This window comes from Myxine glutinosa, chromosome 13 (assembly GCF_964187855.1).
Source record: "Myxine glutinosa chromosome 13, kmMyxGlut1.1, whole genome shotgun sequence".
Taxonomy (NCBI): domain Eukaryota; kingdom Metazoa; phylum Chordata; class Myxini; order Myxiniformes; family Myxinidae; genus Myxine; species Myxine glutinosa.
In genome coordinates this window covers 103,172,922-103,178,965 of record NC_136273.1, presented here as the reverse complement: position 1 = coordinate 103,178,965, position 6,044 = coordinate 103,172,922, and positions in this window count along the sequence as shown.

The window sequence follows — 6,044 nt, the reverse complement described above, 5'->3', positions numbered from 1 at the left end:
AGAGCCGAGAGAATCTACGTCACGCACATACTCTGGTTTCTCTTCAATTCGTGGAGGAGTGGTGGAGTGGTGGAGTGGTGGAGTGGTGGAGTGGAGTGGTGGAGTGGAGGAGTGGTGGAGTGGTGGAGTGGAGGAGTGGTGGAGTGGTGGAGTGGAGGAGTGGAGGAGTGGTGGAGTGGTGGAGTGGAGGAGTGGTGGAGTGGAGGAGTGGAGGAGTGGTGGAGTGGTGGAGTGGTGGAGTGGAGGAGTGGAGGAGTGGTGGAGTGGTGGAGTGGTGGAGTGGTGGAGTGGTGGAGTGGAGGAGTGGTGGAGTGGTGGAGTGGAGGAGTGGTGGAGTGGTGGAGTGGAGGAGTGGTGGAGTGGTGGAGTGGTGGAGTGGAGGAGTGGAGGAGTGGTGGAGTGGTGGAGTGGTGGAGTGGTGGAGTGGTGGAGTGGAGGAGTGGTGGAGTGGTGGAGTGGTGGAGTGGAGGAGTGGTGGAGTGGTGGAGTGGAGGAGTGGAGGAGTGGTGGAGTGGTGGAGTGGTGGAGTGGAGGAGTGGAGGAGTGGTGGAGTGGTGGAGTGGTGGAGTGGTGGAGTGGTGGAGTGGAGGAGTGGTGGAGTGGAGGAGTGGTGGAGTGGTGGATTGGTGGAGTGGTGTATGAGCATGGAGCATGCATTGTGGCCCTTCGGGGTCAGGATGCACGTGTTTTGATTGACCATGTGCTTCAGCCTTTGGGTTGAGGTGCTTGTGTTTGCTAATGGGACAGTCTTGATAGACGGATTAGACGGTGTCCCTTGGCCGTGGGGTCAAGGTGCACGTCCATGGATGTTCAAATGTTTGATTTTTTACCCCTTTTTATGATAAAAAAGGCAGGCTACGGTGCTGGCCTCAAAAACATTAGTTCCTCTGATTCAGGGGACAATCCTCACCAGGAGTGTGTTCCGTTAACAAACCGCTTGTTATCGCTCTCCAAGCGAGATGTGCCTTTAACAAACCGCTTGTTATCGCTCTCCAAGCGAGATGTGCCTTTAACAAACCGCTTGTTATCGCTCTCCAAGCGAGATGTGCCTTTAACAAACCGCTTGTTATCGCTCTCCAAGTGAGATGTTCCATCAGCAAACCGCTTGTTATCGCTCTCCAAGCGAGATGTGCCTTTAACAAACCGCTTGTTAACGCTCTCCAAGCGAGATGTGCCTTTAACAAACCGCTTGTTATCGCTCTCCAAGCGAGATGTGCCTTTAACAAACCGCTTGTTATCGCTCTCCAAGTGAGATGTGCCTTCAACAAACCGCTTGTTATCGCTCTCCAAGCGAGATGTGCCTTTAACAAACCGCTTGTTATCGCTCTCCAAGCGAGATGTGCCTTTAACAAACCACTTGTTAACGCTCTCCAAGTGAGATGTTCCATCAGCAAACCGTTTGTTATCGCTCTCCAAGCGATATGTTCCAGAAACCAACCGCTTGTTATCGCTCTCCAAGCGAGATGTTCCATTAGCAAACCGCTTGTTATCGCTCTCCAAGCGAGATGTTCCATTAGCAAACCGTTTGTTATCGCTCTCGAAGCGAGATGTTCCATGAGCAAACCGCTTGTTATCGCTCTCCAAGCGAGATGTTCCATTAGCAAACCGTTTGTTATCGCTCTCGAAGCGAGATGTTCCATTAGCAAACCTCTTGTCATCGCTCTCCAAGCAAGATGTTCCAGAAACCAACCGCTTGTTATCGCTCTCCAAGCGAGATGTTCCATTAGCAAACCGCTTGTTATCGCTCTCCAAGCGAGATGTTCCATTAGCAAACCGCTTGTCATCGCTCTCCAAGTGAGATGTTCCAGAAGCAAACCGCTTGTTATCGCTCTCCAAGCAAGATGTTCCAACAGCAAACCGCTTGTTATCGCTCTCCAAGCGAGATGTTCCATTAGCAAACCGCTTGTTATCGCTCTCCAAGCGAGATGTTCCGTAAATAAACCGCTTGTTCTCGCTCTCCAAGCGAGATGTTCCGTCAACAAACCGCTTGTTATCGCTCTCCAAGCGAGATGTTCCATTAGCACACCGCTTGTTATCGCTCTCCAAGCGAGATGTTCCATTAGCACACCGCTTGTTATAGCTCTCCAAGAGAGATGTTCCATCAGCAAACGCCTTGTTATCATTCTCGAAGCGAGATGTGCCATGAGCAAACCGCTTGTTATCGCTCTCCAAGCGAGATGTTCCATTAGCACACCGCTTGTTATAGCTCTCCAAGAGAGATGTTCCATCAGCAAACGCCTTGTTATCATTCTCGAAGCGAGATGTGCCATGAGCAAACCGCTTGTTATCGCTCTCCAAGCGAGATTTGCCGTTAGCAAACCGCTTGTTATCGTTCTCCAAGTGAGATGTTCCGTTAGCAAACCGCTTGTTATCGCTCTCCAAGCGAGATGTGCCGTTAACAAACCGCTTGTTATCGCTCTCCAAGCGAGATGTTCAATTAGAAATCGCTTGTTATCATTCTCCAAGCGAGATTTTCCATTAACAAACCGCTTGTTATCGCTCTCCAAGCGAGATGTTCCATTAACAAACTGCTTGTTATCGTTCTCCAAGCGAGATGTTCCGTTAACAAACCACTTGTTATCACTCTCCAAGGGAGATGTTCCATGAGCAAACCGCTTGTTATCGCTCTCCAAGCGAGATGTTCCATGAGCAAACCGCTTGTTATCGTTCTCCAAGCGAGATGTTCCATTAACAAACCGCTTGTTATCGCTCTCCAAGCGAGATGTTCAATGAGCAAACCACTTGTTGTCGCTCTACATGCGAGATGTTCCATGAACAAACCGCTTGTTATTGCTCTCCAAGCGAGATGTTCCATGAACAAACCGCTTGTTATCGCTCTCCAAGCGAGATGTTCAATTAGAAATCGCTTGTTATCGTTCTCCAAGCGAGATGTTCCATTAACAAACTGCTTGTTTTCGTTCTCCAAGCGAGATGTTCCATTAACAAACTGCTTGTTTTCGTTCTCCAAGCGAGATGTTCCGTTAACAAACCACTTGTTATCGCTCTCCAAGGGAGATGTTCCATGAGCAAACCGCTTGTTATTGCTCTCCAAGCGAGATGTTCCATGAACAAACCGCTTGTTATCGTTCTCCAAGCAAGATGTTCCATTAGCAAACCGCTTGTTATCGCTCTCCAAGTGAGGAAAAGGTGTGCGCCGGAGAATGAGTGTACAACAGAGTGTGAAAGTGAGGATGAATGCACAAGGGAGTGTATGTGTGTGGGTGAGAGTGACACGGCGTGTGAGTTGGTTGAGGAGAGTGTGCGAGGGTGCACACCTGAGTTGGTTGTGGCGAGTGTGCGAGGATGCACATTGGAGCGTGTGATTGGGTGTGTGACAGGGGATTGCACACCCATGGGTAGGTGTGCGCTGAGTGGGTGTGCAAGAGAGTGCACACCCGTGAGTGGTACGGAGTACGTACCGGGAGAGTGTGTGCAAGAAGGTGCGTGAGAGAGGTGTGTAACGGAGTGTGTGAGTGTGCCTGGGTGGTGTGCACGAGAGAGTGCGGTGGCAGAATTGACGGAGTGCATGAGATGTATGAGTAAGAAAAGGAACGCGTGGTGTGAGCATGCGAGGGGAGCATCGACGCTAACCGGGACAGCGTTCAGGCCAACTTATAGCCGACGCGAGCTCTCTGGGCGTGGTGCGCTTTGTGTGCTGCGGGGCCGGCCGGGATCGGTGCCGCATCGCTCCTGCACGGAGCGCCGTGCACGATTTGGGCCAGGCTCTGCCCTGCACGGTCGGTGCCGCGTTTTGCCAGGCAAGGCGACCGTCCCGGTTCAAGGGGAGGTAGGAGGGGTTCGGAGCAGCGCCCCCTTGCGGTGGCGGCGCTCCAGCTGGGCAAGGCTGGGCAACCGCGCATGGGAGCGAAAGGCCCTGCGTAGGGATGGTGCCTGGAGTCTTGGCCCGACAAAACCTCCTCCTCAGAATCGTAAATGCCGGACGGACCCAACCAACAGTAGACCAAACCACCCGAATTCATTGCTCGGCTTTGCGAAGCCAAGCTTTGATGATGTAATGACGCACCGAGAGGCTCAAGTTTAGTGAACGAATAGTGATAGTGATGGCGAATGGTATGCGGTGTAGAGGGATGGTAGATCTACCATCCCTCACATCGCATCTTTTGGGCACACGAGTTATAGATTATGGGGTGGCAGTGCAAACTAGCCCGGGAGGGTTAGGATAATGGATAGGAATCTAGAAAGATGACCATAGGTGACTTGAGATTTAAGTAGCGACATTTGTACAAGTAGTGGGGATGTAGAGTAGGGTAGTTGGATGATAATGACGTGGGATGTGCATAATTTAATGGGATGACTGGGAAGCACGAGTCTTAGAAGGGCAATAGTTAGTCAGATGATGCTGTGTGTATGAGCTTGAATTGTGTATGAGCTTGTGTATTGAGCAGAGTATTGAGGATGTGTGTGAATGTGCATTGAGTGATTGACTTGCAAGGTGTGCAAGTGAAGTACAGGTGTATGGAGAATGGTTGGATGGAATAGATGGTCTGGAGTAAATGGAGTATGGAATGAATGGTGTGGAGTGAGGAGTGTGGAATACGTGGAGTGGAGTGTATGGTGCGAAGGAGTGGATGGGGGAAGGATGGACCCCTTCACGAATACCCGGGGAGGGTAGTTTAAAAGTAGGTAGAGGGAGTAGGTAAATTGTGGTTGGAGATTGACATCTGTGGTGTGGGTAGTAGGAAGAAGTGTTTTGTTTGGTGCATGAGTGTATGGAATGGCTGGGCGTGTGGCCTGTTAGTGAGTGTGATTGGTTGAGCACTCTGCCACTGGTAGTCTGTCGGCCAGGTGAGGCCGCAGGTAGGCTCTGGGAGCTGGTTAGAGTTCAATGGGGCCCGAGGATCCAGAGAAGGACCCGGGTAGCCCGATGCCAGAGGGGGCATTAGTGGGGTAAGAGAGCCAGAGGGCCTTCCCCAGGTAGGTTAGGGTGAGGAGCTAGGTAAGCTCGGGTGGCAACTGCAGTGGCGGAGGTGTGCAGGTGAGCAGAACTGCTGGTGAGCCACACGACCCAGCCCTGAAATTGTGCAAGGGCACAGATAGAAAAATCGGGGGAGTGAGACCCCACATTGGAGTGCACCACAGACTGGTCAATGGGAATTTGGTTTTTACAACCACATAGAGTAAAGTTGGCCAATGGATTGGCAGGGCAAGACCCCAGATAGAGTAAAGAGTGTTAATGTCATTTAGAAGGATAGATAGGAAGAAAATCTCTTCGCACCATCCGCATCCACTCACCTTGGGTGATAAAACTCCACACCACATTTTTTGCAGACATTTGGAATGTAAGACGCATCTCGACGTGATGAGACATTGTAGAAATTCCATCCCTTCCTTCTTGGGAGGGATTGGTAACGAATTTGGCATTAGAGGGAATGGGAAAGACAAGACGTAGAGACGGATTTGTGAGGTGTAAATTGTGTAAATACGGGTAGGGGCAAGGGTAGGGTAGGTGACATGGGGGGTGACGTACGCTAGGGACGAGTTTTCTCAGCTCGCTCTCCCGCGCCCTTCATGTCCGCATTATCTTGTTTTGATGTGTACCCTTGCGCCCCTGCCCGCTCATCTGCTTGTCCTTCCTTCCCCACTCACGGACCCTTGTTCTTTTGTGCCTGAGGGAAAGTGTGCAGGTGCTGTAGTTGTGCGCCCGCACCCTTGCGGCCTGCCTGCCTGTACTGGTACACCACTTATGGACCACACGTTCTGTGGCCTGGCACCACCATATGGACCACACTTTCTGTGGCCTGGCATTTGGCTGGAGCGGACCATTGCTGCCAGCAGCATCTTGTTTGCGGACCACGGTTTTAAGTGGCACCGATGCCCAGCGGTGGACCACCTGAGTTGGCCCTGCTGGCCATAAATAAAAGATGGACACGGTTGGTGCAATCCTTTTTATTAAATAGACAGCAAGCAAGAAGACAGCCAGAAGCATCGGCCCAGCACACAAGCAAGGACAAGGCATCATTTATTATTTTTTTAAATGTGTTTTGTGCATTTTCATTCTTTGGTGCTTTTCCTGCATTTTTTGT